A 20867-nucleotide genomic window follows, 5' to 3' on the forward strand; every position below is an offset into this window, starting at 1 on the left:
ATCCCCACCCCTTTTTCATATTTTATTTAGAAACAGGGTCTCACTGAGTTGCTTAGGGCCTTGCTTTTGCTGAGGCTGGCTTTGAACTTGCAATCCTCCTGCCTCAGCCTTTAGAGCCACTAGGATTACAGGTATGCACTACCACGCCTGACTGGGAACTATATTTTTTAGGAGAGGGGTCAAGGTACTAGAGTGCATGTTACAAGAGCAGCCCCTTGTTCTTCTTTTGCTGACATACTAGAGTGTGCTCTCATTTCTACCAGTCCTTACTTCCAAGGCTTTATGGAATCAGCCAGGTTTTGATGAAGCCATTACCTAAAGTCACCATCAAAAGGGAAAGGAAAAAAATTCCAGTGTGCTCTTTGCATTCCCAGAATTAGCCCTTGCTCTGTTCCACGTGTTCTCTGGCTGAAAGGCTGCCCACAGAACAACCTGCTTTATAATCCAGAGACTGGGGAGGCTTCAAGTTGCAAGTCACATATTAACAAAGAGGATTCATCTGATCACTGCAGCCCAACAAATGCACACACACTTCAGACTTACTGCAGATGCTATAAGTGTGCTCCCAATTTGCTGTTTTGCTATTGGTGCCTAATGGAGAGTAGAAATAATGCCACCAATATTCTAGGGTCACACTACCTAAGGATTCAAGCAGGCTGCTGGGCTCCATCTCCAATGATAAAAGGATCGGAAATGAGGAGGAGAGAAACATTCTGAGCCTGTGCTATCTTATCTCCGCCAAAAAACTTCAACCCTGCCATCAGCTGCAAACACGTATGGGCACTGAAGATCCAGTGAGATACTGTGATATTCATTTACTTGTGTGTGGGAAGGGTGGATGAAAAGCTACACATATTTGGAGTTTCAACAATAATTTTAAACAATGGCATGACATCCTTGGAAACAGAACCCCATGCCTCTAAACTTAAAAGACATGGGAAGACACTTGCTTAGAATAAATCAATTTGGATGGGTACAGCCACTCTGGAAAGTAGTATGGAGATTCCTCAGAAAGCTTGGAATGCAACCACCATTTGACCCAATTAAACCACATGGTATCTCACCAAATAGTGTGCCCCCAGGCCTTCCCAACCCCCATCAGGATTAGCAAGCTCTCTCTTCCCTTCTATGGCACTTACTGGGGTATGCCATGATGAGGTAGCATGGGACTCCCCCCAAACATACCCATGTACTTGAGCTTAAACACAGGGACCCTTTATTTACATACTTTTCAAACTTTATTTACATACAAGTTCTTACTACATTGCCAGGGCTGGACTTGAATTTGCAAAACTTCTGCCTCAGCCTCCCGAGTGACTTGGAAGACAAGTGCCAGGGCTCCTTGCTGGTGGCTGGGGGTTCTGTCCTCTACTTAAAGAAGCTTCCCGAGGAGAGGATCAAGATTTCCCACAGGGTATCTTCCTTCTCTGCATGTACATATGACATTACCATTCCTTGTCCAATAGATCTTCTGGGAGGCACCAGCTGAGAAGAAGATCGAGTGTACTGAGAAAGGGAAGAGCAACCAGGTGGATGCTCAGGCACTGCCGGCCTCCTGGGCCACACAGGGCACTGTTTTCTGGAGTACTGTCATGTGAGGGCAGAACTTTCTTTAGTCTTGGCACTAGTGGCTCTCACCTAGGGGTCTCACTGACTGACCACTTTATCCCCAAGATGGAGTGCTTCAACTTCATCTGCTTCCTGCAGCCTTACAACACCTCCCACCTTTATGTCTGTGGTACCTACGCCTTTCAGCCCAAGTGCACCTACATTGTGAGTGCTGCCCCACCCTGGCTGCCTGCCACCCTTGCCTCCAGTATGGGGTCCTGCCCTCATGCTCATCTGCCTCACTGGCTCCCTCTGCCCCTAGAACATGCTCACCTTCACTTTGGAGCATGAAGATTTTGATTATGGGAAGGGGAAGTGTCCTTATGACCCAGCTAAGGGCCATACTGGCCTTCTTTTAGGTGAGTGGCTGTGCCTGTTTTGGGTGAGTCCCTTGGAACTTGACACACTCTGGGGTGTCTACACATTGTTTATGGCCTGACTGTCCTTGCATTTCCCACAGATGGTGAGTTGTACTCAGCCACCCTCAGTAACTTCCTGGGCACCCAGCCTGTCATCCTCCGGAACATGGGGCACTATCACCCCATGAAGGCAGAGTACGAGGCCTTATGGCTCAACAGTGAGCAGGGAGAAGGACTGGGGAAGCCCAGGGCAGGAAACCTGTGAGGTCCTTGTCACCTCATGACTGAACCTCCTTGCCTTGCCACAGGGCCCCACTTCATTGCCTCTGCCTATGTCCCTGAGAGTGTGGGGAGCATCATAGGGGATGACGACAAGGTGTATTTCTTCAGTGAGAGGGCGGTTGAATATGACTGCTTTACCAAGCAGCTGGTGGCCTGAGTTACCCATGTCTGCAAGATATTGAGCGCCCAGCATGAGCCCTGGGAACCCTGTGGGCTGGGTAGTAGCTGACCCACTGCATCCGCTTGATAACTGCAAGGGTGACAAAGTGGGTGCATGCACACTGCAGAAGAAGTGGACCACATTCCTGAATGTGGCCCACATTCCACAGGCTGTGCACACCCTGCAGGGTGCCTCCTGGCACAAGACCACCTTATTTGTTGTATTTCATATATGATTGTGATTTGGCCAGGAATTCTGGGGTAGGGATAAGCAGGTGTTCAGGTCAAGGGCAGTATGTGGGTGGGAGGGCCTGAACCATGCTGTCTTATAGGGACATCCAGGTGGTCAGTGTCTGTAACACTGAGTACTTGCCCCTTTTAAAGGCCCCTGGGGAAAGAAGGCAAGGCCCTGCCTGGTGGCACTTTAGATCTGGCTGCTGGTATATTCTTCTGCCCATGAGCATTTTGTGCTGATACCTGCCTTCCTGCAATCTCTGGAGCTGGGGTGAGATGTTAAGGTGGGCACTGGACCTGACCCTTGAGATCCCTCTCTCATTGCAACAGGGGTAATGTGGACCTTTCTGCAGTCTGTGGGTACTAGTTGGAAGAGATCCAGTGGGTGTTCCAAGGTCCCTACAAGTAGTACTTTGAGGAAGTGCAGAAGTGGGGTCACTACACTGACCCAGTACCCAGCCCCCAGCCTGGCTCAGTGAGTCCTCTGGGCAGGAAGTGTTCCCTGTCAGTTCCAGTGGCCTCCCACCTGCTGATAGCTCCCCTGTCCATACCCCTACCCCGACCAGTGCATCAATAAATGGCACCATCACCATGGTCACACCAGTTCTCTGGAGCTGGCTGACAGAACCCTCATCTTTATCAAGAAGCACCCACTGATGGACGAGCAGGTTCAGCCTTCATGGAGCCAGCCCCTGCTCATGAAGAACACCAACTTCACCCACCTGGTGGCCAACCAGTTTACAGGATTTGACGAAGCCACCTATACAGTGCTGTTCACTGGCACAGGTAGGTAAGCTCTTGGGTGTGTCTGGGGCTGGGAGAAACCCAAGAGCCTCATTCCCTGTCATTGACACCCCTACTCCAGACTTCTCCAGACTTCTCCAGGAGATGACTGGCTGCTCAAGGCTGTGATCCTGAGGCCTTGGGTCCACCTGATGGAGGAACTGCAAGTGTGTGATAAGGAAACTGGAAAGCCTTGTGCTGTCACCAAGCAAGGTAGCTAATTAGACTTCATGCACTGCCATTGCACCCACTCTACTATCCCCAAATCAGGCTGGCATAGTTGGCCAGTTCAGCACACCTAAGTCAGCTCAGGGCAAGCCTGGGAAGTCAGGGTGTGTGCTGACAGGTTTGGCACTCCACAGGAGCATTATGTATACCCTGGTCTCTGCAGGGCTGCATTCCCAGATTTACTCCTGGAGAAAACTCATGTTTTCTTTAGACACCTTTATGTGGGGCCAGGACTCTACTTATAGCCTCCTCTCAGATCCTTTTCATGCTCACCAGACCTCCCCAGCTTTGATATGGTGCCCTCCCAGGGTTGGTTTCTGCCTAGTCCCCAGTGGTGCTCTGGGCCTGACCCTCTGATTCCCCACCATGTCCCCTGAAGTGTTGTCTTTTTCCTTAACCCTCATACACATTTGCAGCATCCTTTGGATGATGATTTGTTTGCCTTTTGCAGCTATTATCATTTAAATGTTTTTTTCCCAGCACATGGAGTAATGGCAGAAAGAATATGAGGTTGTGTAACCCCATATTCTTTGGCAGTTACCATTCGAACGGAGAACATCTTATCCTATGCTGGTGCTATTGTGAGAGCCAAGGGCACTGGAGGAAAATGTTTCAGGCCTTCTGTGTGCATAGCTTCCCTGTTTTCTTGAGACCTTGCACCTTCCTTTGCAGTGCTGTCGTCTGCCTCTTCCTCATGTGGGCACCTCTCCTGCTTGTGCTTCTTGGAGTCTGAGCAGCCCTGGCATGCATGTGGCCCTACCAACCCTCTCACTCCTCTTCTCCCACAGAAGCTGCTGTTTGCTGGCTCCTGCTCTCAGCTGGTCCACCTGCCCCTGGCAGACTCTGTGAAGTACCACATCTGTGCAAACTATGTCCTTGCAAGGGACTCCTACTGTGCCTGGAGCATCAACACTAGTCACTATTTGTCTGTGGCCAGCCACTCTGGGTGAGCCAGGTTCTGCAAGGGCTGGGACCAGGAAGGTGGGTGGATAGGGTTGTTGGAATCAAGCTTCTGATACCCCTTTCCTCTGCCAGATCTCTGCTTGTTCAGAACATGGGGATCCCAGACACCATAGGCTTTTGTGACCTTCATGGCACTAAGATAGGTGAGCTTTTTTGTGGCCCCCTCCCCTCCAGATGGGCTGTGGTCCTCGGGTGGATTTTCCACATCACACCTCCCTGGCCCTTGGTCTCTTGCACTGACTCTGCTATACCTTCCCTCTCTGTTGCTACAGTGAGGCGAATGCTGAAAAACATCACAATGGTAGTGGGCACAGACTTGGTACTGCCCTGTTGCCTCTCCTCCAAGTTGGCCTATACCTGCTGGATCTTTGAGGGCCAGGACCTACCTGCAGACCAACAAGGCTCTATCCACTATGATGCCCGTCTCCAAGCCCTGGTGGTGATGGCTGGCCAATATCACCATGCTGGGGCCTACAACTGCTTTTCAGAGGATCAGGGGACATGGCTGGCTGTTGAGGGGTACCTTGTGACTGTGATAGTGGGCCCCTCAGTGACCTGGAGGTTCAGGCCCCCATGGAATACCTGTGGCTGATGTGGCTGGCTGTGGTTGCCCTGGGGGCTCTGTGCCTGGTGTTAGTGGTTCTTCTGGTTTGGTCGTTGTGCCAGCAGCTTCAGGGAAATCTGGAAAAAAATCAAGGCAGCAGAGAGGACCCTGGTGTACTCCCTGGAGCTGCTCAAAGAACACATCAGTCCCCTTTCCAGCCCAGAAACAGATGAGTAATTTTGAGATCCTGTTGGATACTTGTAATTGGATGGTCCCCTCAAATTTGTGCCTGGACACACTGGGGCCAGCTTGGAGGTGGGTCCCTATCTGCACCTCCTGGCATCCCAGGCCAGCCCCTGCCTTCTTGAATACCTCTTTCTAGAACCCTCAAGAGAGGGCCTAAGGGCCTGTGATATTGTTTAGAGACACTTTTTGTTATTAAAAGGGTGGATGTTGGGGCTCGGGATGTGGCTCAAGCGGTAGCGCGCTCGCCTGGCATGCGTGCGGCCCGGGTTCGATCCTCAGCACCACATACCAACAAAGATGTTGTGTCCGCCGAGAATTAAAAATAAATAAATAAATAGATATTAAAAATTCTCTCTCTCTCTCTCTCTCTCTCTCTCTCTCTCTCTCTCTCTCTCTCCTCTCTCACTCTCTCTAAAAAAAAAAAAAAGGGTGGATGTTGTCTATGTCCTTTCATGCCCAGGTCAGCTCCCACCCTAAGGACAGTTCTGGCTGAGAAGTTCAAAACTTGCCCTGTCCAAAGCAGGGCCATTCCCCTCCAGGTTACTCTGACACACCTGTCACCTTGCTCTCCTCAGAACACTGTTGTCACCTGACTCCATTTTGGTTCTTTGTTTATTTATTTTCTAATTCCACAGTGATAAAGATATTTTTCAATTGTATTGTGTGAATTGTTCCTCTTTCAAATGATACCTTTTCTCTAGGGTCATTTTGCTTTATTCAGATGTATTATTTTTTGTACTGGGGACTGAATCCAGGGTTGCCACATCCCAAACCCTTTTTTATATTTTACTTACAGACAGCATCTCCCTGAATTCCTTAAAGCCTCACTAAGTTGCTGAGATTGTCCTTGAACTTGTGATCCTCTGCTATCAGCCTCCAGAGCTACTTGGATTATGGGTGTGCACCAAAATATGTGGTTTAATTGTTTAATAACTGCTTAATAGTTTTTTTTTCAGGGAGAATGCTGTCCTTTGCTGCCCCTACTCTAGTTATAGTTTAACTAGTCATAAATCTCTAGGATGACAGGTTGTTGTTGTTGTTCAGTCCTTTGGAAATCTTTTTTATCTGCTTGTGTCTGCAGCAGTTGTTAAATCTTCTGTTAATCTGATTATTGGTCTTTGATGAATAATGTTCTTTTGGGGGTTTCTTTTAGATGTTCTCTTTTTTTGTTTATATTTTAATTATTGTTATTTTATTTTTGGTTTTTGGTACTGAGGATTGAACCCAGGGACACTCTAACCCTGAGCTACATTTCCAGAATTTTTATTTTTTATATGGAGTCAGGTTCTCACTAGGTTGGTTAGGCCCTTACTAAGCTGCTGAAGTAGGCTTTGATCTCCAGATCTTCCTGCCTCACTCTGAGTCATTGGAATTACAGACATTCACCACCACACTTAACTTAGATTATAACTTTTTAAAATTGGTATATTGTAAATATACATAATCATAGGATTCATTATGCCATATCTGTGCATGCCCATAATTTGGTCAATCTTATATATAATATTCTTAACTTGGGATTTTTTCCCCTGGGTTTAATGTAGATTTCAGTCCTGTAACTCCAAGTTGATAAGTCGGGGTGTCTGATTTTTTGAGGGAGTTTCTGCTGCTTTTATTGTCTTTGTACATCTATTCAAATGGTCCCTTTTCTCACTTTTATGCTTTGTTCATTTGTTACCTTATCAGAGAGGCCATTCCTGCCCACTGCATTATAGCCCTTCACTGACTTCAGAGCACCTAGCACCACCATAATTATACGTACACACACGCACACACACACACACACACACACACACACACAAAGTTTATGCAGACAGATATATTTCAGACTAAGCATATATTTATGTATAAGATACACACATATGCATTATTCTTACCTTTCCATAAGCTCCATGTAAGCTCCATATAGTATCATCATGCTGGCCTGTAATCTCAGTGACTCCAGAGTCTCAGGTAGGAAGATTTGCATGCTCCAGGCCAACTTGGACAATTTACTGATGCCCTGTCTCACAAAACAAAAAGGACTGAGGTGTAGTTCAGTAGAAGTACACCCCTGAGTTCATTACATTAAACAAGTTTCTTTAATTTTTCAAATTATTATTTGCCCAAATTTACAAGTTTGAGGTGAATATTGATATTTGATATTTTGTACTCATTTGGGAAGATAATTCTTGACTCTTATTTTATTAGTCAGAAGAAAGAAACAAAGTTTAGCTTTTCAAAAATTGGTTACCCTGACAAAAATAGAATTCTAAACTTGCACTTGCTTTCATGCCCTGAATAATATAAAAGAATTGATTTTAGAAGCACTACAATGAACCTGAAATTCCTTGAAGCACCAGTTTAACAAATTTATCCCCACAATAATTCTGAAAATATTAATTTAATTAAGGCAAATAATTGTGTCTTGTCAAATGGGAATATTGTACCTCTGTTTATTGTTTTATATTCCAAGGGGCTTCCCAGAAATGCACCAATTTAAAATCCTATTAATTAGCCATTATTTAATGAAATTAACTATCATAATTTGGGATACTAAGTATAATGTAAATAATAGCTGAAGAATATAACTATGCTAAGCAATCATTAAGTTGGTTTATTTATCCTAACAACAATGCAAATTTTATAAAGAAAGACAAGAATTAAAAAAAAAAAAAAACAATGTTTCTCTGTTTGCTTTCCACAGATACATCACCATGTATCTGTGGAACACAATGCTGGTTACTGTTCAAAACATTTATTGAATGATTGATTGATGGATATAAAACCAATCTAATCATATGGAGGACCTATTTCCTTAAAATTATTGTCAATTTCTTCCAGGTTCCATTGGGAACATAGGTGCTGCTAGTTATTCTAAAGAAATTGAGATAGAGAACTGGTTAGAAGAGGATATACATATCTTCTGAATTTACTGCAAAATAGTTTCACTGATTTAAAATAGCTGTATAGTGGATGAATAAAGGTATGGGAAGAAATGTTACTTGCTGAGAATGAATAACTCAAGGTGCCTTCTTTGTTTGGGGCCAAGCTCCAGATAAGACATTTACTTTCCTCAACTAAAAGTACCATGAGGTTTTTTCCAAATATAATTCATGAAGTGAATAACTTAAAATTTATCAGAGTTGTATTTATCTCAAATATATATACAATAAGGAGTTTGGTGAAGGTTAATTTGGACAACCAAGGAAAGAAGTACCACCATTGACAAGATGTGAACATAAAATTTTATCCAAACCCATTAGAATTGTCAACAACATTGTACTTTTTTATCACTTTTGATATATTTCTTCCACCTTATGCCCAAAATATGGCTTTACTTATATGAGGAAAGAGCTATGTCTTTGGATGTTATCTGAATTAGTGAAAGTTGAATCTTCCCTCTGATAAAATGACTTAAGCCTGAACATTGGTTGATTAACAGTAGGCTATAACCATGGGCCAATAACATCAAGAGAGTCTCCCTATCACATGTTTCTATGCTTTTGGTTACTCATCAGCATCTAATAGGATATCATTACAGGGACAGAAGTCCTGTTACTTTGAACATATTTTGATCACTATACCTGAAAAAAAAAGATATGATCACTTATTTCTTGTATATCACAGGACATGATTTTTGTTCCAAGCTATCTAAACATGTCCACATTTGCTTATGGTTTCCTTATTCCTGAAATGTGTGATTCTAGAATTTAGCTGTGCCTAGTAATGGGACACACTACCAATGGAAAGAAAACATAGCAAAACCCACTCAGTGAAATAAATCAAGGAGCCTTTCTTTCTTTGGGGCCAAGTTCCAGATAAGACATTTACTTTCCTCAACTAAAAGTGCCATGAGGTTTTTTCCAAAAATATAATTTATGAAGTGAATAACTTAAAATTTATCAGAGTTCATATTTATCTCAAATATATATACAAATTTACTTCAGTCCAATCAGTATGAAACAACTAAAACTTCCACTAAATATGTGCAGATAAAATAGCCAACTAGTTGATATTTTTAATCAATAAACTCCTTTGGGATAGTTACCTATTTTTTGTAAATTTTTATTTCAATAAAAAATTATTATTTCAAATAATAATTTCAATATAATAATTTACCATAAATGTACATACAGATCCAAAATCACTTATACTAAATAAACATTGAAAACAAGATATACTCCATAACTTTGTGTCAAAACACAAGTGATACCAAATTGACCTGAAGCAATTTACAGTTCTTATATAACCCATTTTCAACCTCTAGCCCTGTGTTGCAGCTCTGCCTACAGGAGTGTGTCTTCCCCACCACACTGGGCAGGAGATAGTGCTGAGAGTTAGGGCACCATCATATTTTCAGAATGCTTCATACCTGATCTGCCTCCACCCATGTGTTTCATGACTTTTCCCTGTTCCCACAGAAACTGCAGGACAAGGATGAGCATAGAGCCACCTTCAGTGAGATCAGTAAGTCAGGGTACTGGCTGCTGTCAGAGATGGAACTGCAGGTGTTACTCATCATTACCAAGTGCTTTGAGGGCATGAAGGTGGCTGCTTAAGCTGTGGATGCCAAGAATGTCGGTGCCTGAGTAGGCCAATGAGTGGGCACTGTGGGGATCTCCCAAACTAGATACTGGGCCTTGCCCCTGACTGCCCATCCACTGTTCCTTCCCCCAGGACACCCAGATTCTCATAGAACTGCACAAGTCAGGTTATGCCTGCCTTGGTGATGTGGAATTTGAGGACTTCAGCCAGCCTGTGATCTGTGCACACTCAGAAAATGGCCTGGACACCCGCTCAGAGGGACGGCCTTAGTTCCAGGGCCCTGGCCATAGTTGTGCCAAGTGCTGGCCTTTTGGGAAAAAGAGCAAGGTGGGGGCCCAGAATGTTGTGTGAGAAGACAGTGAGTGGGGACAGCTGAGGCCCTAATGAGTTGAGCCCAGAACACTACCTCCAAAATACATAGAAAATATGGAGATCACCAATCCTAAATATGCTCATTGGACATAGCCAAGCTTTGAAGCAGAGCAAAGGATAAAGCCATGTTCAGATAGCACTATGGGCTATATGGAAAACTTTCCCCAATGCACGTATACTAGATCACCCCAACCTCTATCATTTTCATCCTATGGGCATGTCCCTGCTAATAAAATTGTGGTGTATGTGGGCCCTGGTTTTAACTAATATCTCTGGGGGTTCATATGCATTACAGATATTTGATTTAGTTACTTTATTCTTTCCAAGATTCAACTCTGTAAATTTCTAGGGCTTTGCCTCTGTGAACCTTAATTTTCTGTCAGTCATATTAGCACCTGCCTGTAATCCCAGAAACTTGGAAGACTGAGACATGAGAATCATGAGTTCAAAGCCAGCCTAAAAAATGGTGAGGAACAGAGCAACTCAGTGAAAACCTGTCTCTAAATAAAATACAAAATAGAGCTCTGGATGTGCTCAGTAGTCAAGTGCCCCTGATTTTAATCCTTAGTACAAATTTTCTACTTTTGTCATTTTAAGTGTGTCTCCAAGGTCCAAAGGTAAGAGCTATATTTGGAGATATACTAGTTAAATTTTATAATGAAGTGCTTATAGTGCATAATATACGAAGTACTATACATTTTGGGGGAGAAAAAAAATGTCCCAGTTGAGTATAACACAGATTAGAAGTTTTTAAAAAAGATACCAAAAAGAGAAAAGAGTCAAATGACAAATAAATATGTAAATAAATAAATATGTGAGTATAAAGCTATACTATTTAAAGAAGTTAAAATTCAAGACAACAGAGACTATTTTATACTCACCAGAATGGTAGAAAAATATACATACACAAAAAAGACTAATGGTCTCAGAGATGTTAATTCACAGAAATTGCGAGGCCTGCTTGGCAAGGTAAATGGTAGATCCACATTGGAACAGTGTGGAGCTATTTACTCAGGCATACACCATGAACCATTAATTCTACCCCTAGAAAAACTGGTCACTAACATTGCAAAACTTAACACTTGGAAAATTTCCTTCAAATGCCATCACACTCTACAGTGCAGGACTTTTCAGTAAGAATACTGGGCCCCATTTTTCACATCAGTCAAAACATGGCCCAAGCTCCACACAGAAAAGATCATGAGGCAGTGGTCTACTTACTGCCAAGAACCTTAAGAATAAGAAAAATTGGGAGGAAAGTTAATCTAGAAAGAGAAAAATGACCAAGGGGAAGAGGAGGACGAGAAGGGGGCTTTTTAAATTATTGTCAAGAGGGAGCCAAACTTCTTTTATTGCTTGCTTTTTTAAATGCTTTAATAGTATTAGATGGAAAATAATAGTACTTACCATTGAGGATTATGGAGGAGTAGTAAGAGGAGGAGAACACGAAGAGGTTGTCAGGGCACCATTAATGTTCTGTTTCTTCATGTAGGCAAAAAATAGATAATGGTATTCATCTTTGTGGTAATTCAAGAATCTATATAATTTCAATGTCCTGTTCTTGAGGGTCTCAATAAGATCAAATTTATTATGTAAAAGATTGTGAGAAAGGTCAAAAAAGAGAGATGTAAAAATATGCTATGGAATACTTTGTAGTAATGTATATGATATTTTTTTTATTGTGGTTCTGGTTTCTTAGGTACGAACATATGTCAAATGATAAAAGTATATTCCTAAGAAGTGTACAGCTTAATATGTGCCAATTAAACCTCCATTAGGCTGTAAAAGAGTGGGATACATCTAAAGATGAGATTAAAAAAGAAACATATATCTAAATTAGTAATCCATGAAATAACTAAGAAATTATTAGCAAATAATTTATCTTAATAGTTTGGAAAAAATATATTATAAATATAAGAGAAAGAAAATTCTATGCAAAAGAGCCAATTTAGCAAATACTGAAAAAGGACATACCACATAAAGAATCATCAGTGTCAATGTTGGAGTTTTTAAAAAGCAAATGAAATTGAAAGAGCACTGGAAAATTTGAAATTAAAAATCATGTAAATTATATACTATATAATGAAACATGTATGTATATATAGCAAGATGTTTCACTTGATGGGAATACATTCTGTAAAGTTTATATGAAGATTATTCTGCCATTTTTCAAACAACTTAGTGCAAAGGCAAGAATCTCGACTTGCCATTACACTCAGACTAATACACACCCAAGTTATTTGCTATAGGCATTGGTGTACATGAAGTCTACCACTGAACAAAATACCATGATGAAACTAACAACTGATGCTGTGATTTGTGACAACCAGTTAATCCCTCAAAATAAAATGCATAAACTGTGGAACTCAAGATAAAACTCTTAATGAGTCCCTTGCTATTTAGATGATCAAAAATCAGAGAGATTGCAATGCAGGAAAGAAAACTGGCATTCTTTCCAAAAAAAGATGTTGGAATAAAGAAACATCTGTGTGGCAATAAATATGCAATAGTACTCTTCACTCACCACATACTACCTCATTTTCACGTACTAAATACTGAATATAAAAATTATTAATAAATGATATTAAAATATAAAATAAAATATAAAGCATTAAAAAATAGTTTCATGCCAGCCTCAGGAATGAGGCCCTAAGCTATTCAGGGAGACCCTCTCTCTAAATAAAATACAAAAAATTAGCTGATAGTGTGGCCCAGTGGCTAAGCACCCCTGGATTTAATCCCTGACACCTTCCATAATGGTATTGTACCATCATTTATATCACATAACAATTCACTTTCATATAATAAATATTGAATATATAAATTATGAATAAGTAATATTAAAATATGAAAGAAAACATAAAGCATTCAAAAGTTAATGTAATAAAGAGGGAGAGGAATAAGATGAATGTGGTAGTACAAAACTGAATATCCAGTACTCTGGAGGCTGAGGCAGGAGGATCATAATTATTTGAGTGATCACAGCAAATGAACAAAACCATTTCTCAAAATAAAATTTAAAAAGGGTAAAAAAAGGGTGAGGATGTAGCTCAGTAATAGGAAATCCTGGTTTAAATTCCCAATATTACAAGAGGAGAAAAGAACAACAAAACCAAAAATTAGTAATTTCTTTTCAAAGTAACACAAAATATTTTTAAATTCATAATTTTATAATATTAAAATCAAAATTTTGTTCATCCAATACCATTAAGGGGTGCAAGGTGACAGAATGAAAGAAAGTAATTTCCTCAAATATACTAAAACAACCTCTGAGTGTGTGTGTGTGGTGGATTGCAAAGAAAATGCATACAAGAAACTTGTATTAGATATCTAAGCGTTCAGTAATCATAAAAAAAAAACTCAACATCATTAAGAATTAGTTAATGTAAAATAAAATCACATAATATGCCCCTAATTAAAGACTATAGATAAACCTGTAAATTGAATTCATTATCATGAAGGAAAGATGGAATTTGAGCTGCTTCTATTCATTTGTGCAATCTATTTTGCTATTGAATATATCTGATACACCCCCACCAGAAAAAAAATATGGCACATGTATATATAAGAATACAGCAGTATTTATTTAAAGAGTTGAAACAAAGTCTTGACTAAAAAGGATGTACATTTAGGAAGAGATAAATATTAAACTGTGGGAAGTATTCGTTTCTAGAAGAAGACACAATTTTTTAGTTCACATTTAATCCAGAGGAAAAAATAGTCTATCTCATCATGTAAGTTTTTTATATATGTTATGTGAATGTTGTATTTCATAGGTAAGCATGTTTAAAAAGGAAATGTGTGGAATTTGAAAAAAAATAATACATAGAAGCACATAAAAGACTGAGTTACACAACCCATGTATAGATAAAAAAATTAATAAAGTTGACCATTTTGACCAAGCTAATTAATAATAATACTCCTTTAAAATTTCAAAATGCTTTACTTTTAATTGAAGCAGAGAACAAAGAAAAAATTCTAAAATTCTGCTGTAAGATTACATAAATATAAAATTAGCCATGGACTCTGATCTTAAGATAAAAATCAGCAGCACTCACTACCTGACATTAATGTATATTATAGAACTATAACACTACAATAATTTAAAGACCAAGAAACCACAATACAGAAAATTTCATAGATAAATTTATATAAATGTACAAACCATTGTTTTTAAGTGTAATAAAAGGGTCTATACAAATGCAAAAATATCAAGAAAAGTATTTGACATGAGTGAATGATAAAACCAAACATAAACACAATAAAACTTGACTGGCCAGTAAGGACTCAGGGTTGGCTTGGCCCAGAGGAGGACCTAAGCCTGCAGACTCTAGAGAGTACCACAAGGATTCCTGTCCCCAATTGTCAGGCCCCACTATAGTCAGTCAACCTAATTTCAAGGAGCCTAACCCCCTGTCTCAGGATGCCACTGCACACTCACCACTTACTGGTTTTTGAGGTGCCCAATTTTCTCTCAGTAGATCTTCCAGCACCTACACAGCAGAGAAAACTAGATCTACTGAACATAAAAGAGGGACCTAATGATGAATACCAATACTGGTAGCCTCCAGAGACAAAAAACATACCAAATGGTCACAGCCTGTCCCTCATCACAGCCCATGCACTGGATTTGACTTAACTACTCTTGAGTGGACAGAGCCTATATCTTCACCCTCTCAGGCTGAGCCTACTGAGTCTCCTGTTTAGTGAAAGGAGGTTACATCAAATGTTGAAAAGAATGAGGTCAGAATGACAGGTTCTTGGCTAAAACGTTTATTGATTATTTATATCTATCTACTGATTGATTGATTGATTGAGGTGCTTGGTATTGAAATACAGTGCCTCAGACTGCAGGTAATGAAAAAAAAGGTGTTTCTTGTAGTCGTGTGACCAAGTTCAGCTAAGAGAACACTGGCATTTAATCTTGTATATAAGGCCTTTTCAATTTGTGGACTATATATGTCTGTATATTACTCATGAATGGAAATGACAATACTATAAAATATCATTAAACATTCCTGCCCTCTCCTGTTCTGAAGAAACTGATTGAACATTGATCTTGGAATCAATCACCTAAGGCAGCAATTTCCAGTGGTAAGAATATATGAGGGACAAGAATAATTATTTTTTTTCTTACCAGCACCCCATGGCCATGTTACCTGGAGAGAGGCTGTGAAGTTGGCCTTAGGCCTGAGCCAAAGCAACTCCACTTTAAAAACTCCAGTTTGAAACCTGCAGTTTCACCAGTATACCCACAGAGCCCTTCAGGATGGCCACAAACAAGTTATTTCCCCTCATGTAGGGCTTGATGTAACGTGGGGCATGTTGCATCAGAAAAGAGGAAACTTAACTTGCGGGCTGCTACCTGCTTCCCAGTGCTGGGGCCACATGTGGCTAAGAGAGCACCTAGGGATTAGCCAGAAGGCATTGCCATGGGTTGTGATGAAGAATCAGATCACCTCTAGGATAGGCTCAGAACCCTTCTGCCCTCATGGACATATCGGACAGCTTGTGTCTCCCATTACTGCCTGTAGGATGGATGTAGATGTAAATTCTCCCCACCCTGCTGACCTTTTCCCTGATTGGCTCCTGTACATTATATTAGCTGTGTGTGTTTTCTAAATAAATGAGCTCCTGCCTTGACTGGTCTCCCTGATGTGTCTGATTGTCCTCCAGCGAGGGAGGGCTGGGTGCTGGCTCTCCTTTCTTCGTTCCTCCTGGTTGGGGTGTGCTTTCCCCATCTTTCCCACAGGTCAGGAGGAAACGGGGGGGGGGTGGGCTAAAAACCCCAACACCCTCACCCTTAAAAACAGAGTGAATCACCTGGCAGGCTGTCCTTGCCTGATAAGAGAAAAAGGTGAGAAGATCAGGGTGGAGAACACCAGATCAGATGTTTCTGACCCCAGGGTAAATGATGTCACTAAGAAATCAGATGGTAGCTGGTAAGAATTGAGAAGATGGTCAAAAGCCCCCAAATTTAGTATAAATAATAGAGCAAATGAACAGGGATTCAGCCAGCCAAAACAAGGATACACTTGAGCTGGAGAGCCTAATGAGAACCTTACATCCCATCACTTGTTATCGCTTTCTGAGTTTCTGCATGATCCTCACCACTCTCAAAATCTACTGCCTCATCTGAACCTTGGTGAGAGCAGCGACTTCTCCTTTCAACCCTCTCCTCAACTGATTGTCCATTCTATGCCAGGAAAAGCCTACCTTGCTTCCGGATCTGGTAACTGTGGTCTGAGTGAGTGTGCATCTGCTGGATATAAAGCCTAAGGCTTAAGACTTTTGGTGTGACTTTTGAACTTAGCATGCTGAGGGAAAGTCTGTCATTAGCCTATCATGATTAAGTGTGTTTTGCAGTGCTTACAATTAATCTAGAATTGTTTGCTAGGAATTGATTATATCTATTGCAGTGCCAAGCATTACAGATGGTCACTTTCTTGATTAAGAACCTATATAGTGAAACTGTATTGATGATTTAAGTGAATAAAGCATTGAAAGGGGTAGAAACACGTGGACATTCTTTATTTCTCCCCTTGACTGCATATGTTGCAATTTTGCCCGCTTGCAACAATAACTCTTTTTTATTGTCAACATTTTTTTTTGTGGTAGTCATGCAACTGATCTTCAAGCAATGTAGTTTCACTTTTTTGTTTAGAAATCTTCTCTCTAAAAGCTTCCTGCTTTCTGAGGTGTTCATTCCTTTTTCTTTGTTCGTTTGAATACCTGTGTTTCATCCCATTTATTTGGCACTGTTTTTGTTTTAAGTGTCTGTTTTAGGCATCTGTTTACCTGTTCCTTAGCCAAAGTACAGAACTTCTGTAGCCAAATTAAAGAACCTCTCAGAGTACCTCTTGTCTGACACATTTTCTAGCTCACTCATTTTTATTTCAGACTTTGTAACCCATTGGGAAGGAATCTCACTACTAACTTTTAGGTTAGATGCATCAATATTCTTTACTTCATGTGAACTAAAGTCCTTATCTCTGCTCTCTGGAAAGCAAGTTCTAGATTATTTGTTTATTTATTTATTTATGTGTCTGACTTTTATTGTGATGGTGTAGAGCCACAGCCAGTCAGGCAGAGTGTGATTTACATTTATTTATGATCTTTCTGCATTTTGCTTTTAATTCTCCAGTGTAAAATTTTGCACTGTGCTCTCAGCTTTAAAAATACCCAACTGTTCATTATTCTGGAATGTTTCTATGTTTTCTCATTCAATTTGTGTGTCCTTGGAAGGTAACAATTCTTTTCTGTTAAAAATTTCAGTAGTTTCAAGACATTTTTTTTCCTAGTTCTTATATTTTATTGTATCAATATCCAGACTCCTTATACAGATTTCATCCTTTTCCTTGTGATATTTATGCAATAGGTTGTGTACTGTCCCATCACTAGTAGAAACCTAAGTAAAAGTAAGGATACATTTTGATAGCACACAATAAAATGATATTTCATAATTTCCTCTGAAATTAAAGAATAACCTTTACATTTATATGGTGAAAATGTTTCAATAAAGATAACCTAGATGTATATTTCTGAGCTTATAGAAACATAAATTCCCAAGAGTTCCAAAAACTAATTAAAAAAACTGGATCAATGAGAGTAAAAGAAAATTGCCATTTAAAGAATGTCAGAATTGCCAGTTGCAGTAGTACATGCCTGTAATACCAGTGGCTTAAGAGACTGAAGCAGGAGTTTTGCAGTTTCAAAGCCAGCCTTAGTAATTCAGTGAGACATTGATTCATTCATTATTATCATTTACTAATAAATTTAAAAAAATAAATGGCTGAGAATGAATCTCAGTGGTTGAGTTTCCTAGTACAAAAAAAGGTAAGAATTGAAAAAAAAATTGAATTACAGAAGAATAAAAAAGCAGAGTGAGTGATTAATTAACTTGCCAATGTACAAAAATAACTTTGCAGAACACAAAAGAAGACACAGAGAGAAACCCATGTGTGGTGTGGTGTGTGTGTGTGTGTGTGTGTGTGTGTGTGTGTGCATGCATAATGGTGCTCAGAAAACTAAAAACCCTATGTAGTAGGAGGAATTTAACACCTATTTCTCACTCTGCTCAAAACACACAGTGGATCAAAGACCTAGACATTAGAAAAGAGACTCTAGGCCTATTATAAGACAAGACAGGCTCAAATCTCCATCACGATGTCTTAGGAACTAAATTTCACAACAAGATCCTTAAAGCACAAGAAGTGCATTTAAAAGAGATTCTTTCTGTATTAGTCCAATTTTCATTGTTATAATCCGAGGCTGGTAATTAATAAAGAAAAGCAGTGTATTTAGCACACAATTCTAACAAAAGTTAAAAGAATTCACCCCAGAAAGCCAGCATTGTAAAGCATCTTGAGCAAAACACTACACGAAGAAGAAATGAAAAACAACAACCAAAACAACAGTGGGAAGTACCTCAGTAAAGAGAGAGAGAGTGTGTGTGTGTGTGGGGGGGGGGGAAGCTAATCATAAAGAAACAAATAAAATTAAAAAAATGATAAATAATCAAACATGACTGGAAATACAAACTATATATCAATAATAACCCTAAATGTTAATGGCATAAATTCACCAGTAAAGTGACATAGGCTGGTAACCTGGATTAAAAAAAAAAAAAAAAAAAAACAGATCCTATCATTTAGTGTTTGGGGATACAAAAAGGGGTACCCTGTGTCTACATATATAGAGATGATGCATGAATAGAACTTTCGGTGAATAAAAAATATAACAGGTTACTATTTTAAATAATGGATTAACTTGATATTTTAAAAAATACATGAAATCTGGTATTCACATAGAAACATTCAATCCAAGTAGGTATGCATCTAGTGGTAATATTAGAGTTACTAATTATAACAAACTGTGTTTGAGTTTTGCTTCAAAAATGATGATGGAAATCAAAAGTAACATGTTAAAAAAGAAATCTCATGAAAAAGAAAGTAAAGCAACATGGAGAAATACATGAGTTCTAATACAGGGAGTGAATGAAAGTGAATCATATGCATATCAATTTGTGAATGGATGAAATGATACATCCTGTGATGTATATATACTGAAGAAATAGGAATATAACAATTTTGAATGAAAATTTACTTCAAAATACACATCATGTCCCATATGAATATACTTTCCTTGATGTTAAACTGGGTCACTTACTGTAGAAATATTAGGGTTAGTACACAATATTCACTGACATTCATTTTGAGTATTCAGAAATGAATATGCATGTGAAGAAAATGAATATTTCTGAGAAATATCTTGTGAAATGTTGATTAACAATCCACACAGTTGGACATGAAAGAATCAAGGTAGTATATGTATATGACACATATGTTTCATGTTTGCATATCCATACAGTGTGTGTGTGTGTGTGTGTGTATATATATATATATATATATATATATATATATATATATTTCATTAAAATGTATAATCGAAATTCCTAAGGGGATATATATCCTTCACATATGTACTCAAAAGATTCATTTTCCTCTACAGTGTTTCATGTCTAAACTTGTTGAAGTATAAAGCTGACCATAGTTTGAATTTTCAGTTCCCTCAGTGTATGGGGGGAGTGATCACTTCATGAAATTTGTATTTTCCAAAGTCAGAGTCCTCTCAAGAATATACCTGTGATGGCAGTAGGATTCTATATATGTATATAAAAATATATATTGTGACCCAGGCGACAGAGACAGGGAGTCAGGAAGTTACATATTTGTTAACTTTGAAAATTCATGGAGAATTAATATGAGATAAATGTGTGACAGGTTTTATAATATGTATCCCCGATGAAGCAAAAGGTACGTCCAAGTTTCCACCATGCCTTTTATGAAATGCCTGTATTTTAATTAGTTTAGGATTATTTTTATCCATGTTAGGATTAGTAGTCAAAGTCTAGTAGGTTATGAGTTAGTGTCCAAGATTCAATATTTTGAATGACAAAATGGAAAATGAGTCTAATATATATGCAAACATGTGCCACATAAAAATTTTCCACTGTAATCCACCACAATGCCTTGACATTACTATCACCCCAAATAAGACACAATGAGAAGAGAAGAGGAAAAAAAAATCTGTGAATACATATCTGGAATTGGAAATTCTGAGGAGCTCACAAGCTTGGGTGTGGCAGAAGAGATCCCAAAAGTAGGGGACAGAGTAAACATTCCACAAACTTGGAGCTGTGCTGGCCTAATGACTTCTTGACTATCTGTATCTGACATTTGTGCACTAGAAATATAGCTCTGTGCCTTAGCTTCCTTTGTCATGAGACCATGAAAGATTGGTCTGAGTCTATGTGAACAGGAAGACATGGTTTCATATTTTCCAATACATACAAGAGGCAGCAGAGCTGAAACTTCTCTTCGTAGATAACTGTGGCTGTTGGGGTATGAATGTCTCCCTGGGTGTATTGTGAAACCTTTGGCTCACCCTCCAGTTTTAATGGCATTTTTTGCAGCTTCCCTGGAAATTTGGTGTTTGTTTTTGAAATACAAGAAGTTCAACTGGGACACATTGCTGGAGGGAGCTTTGTCACGTGGGGTGAG

The 20867-nt window shown here is 39.6% G+C and overlaps 1 pseudogene; it reads left to right on the forward strand.

Annotated features, from left to right (window-relative positions):
- The first annotated feature begins 776 nt into the window (after positions 1-776).
- LOC144252201 (semaphorin-4C-like) lies at positions 777-5528 on the forward strand (annotated as a pseudogene).
- The last annotated feature ends 15339 nt before the right edge of the window (positions 5529-20867 follow it).

This window comes from Urocitellus parryii, unplaced genomic scaffold, assembly GCF_045843805.1.
Source record: "Urocitellus parryii isolate mUroPar1 unplaced genomic scaffold, mUroPar1.hap1 Scaffold_37, whole genome shotgun sequence".
In the NCBI taxonomy this organism is placed as follows: Eukaryota; Metazoa; Chordata; class Mammalia; order Rodentia; family Sciuridae; genus Urocitellus; species Urocitellus parryii.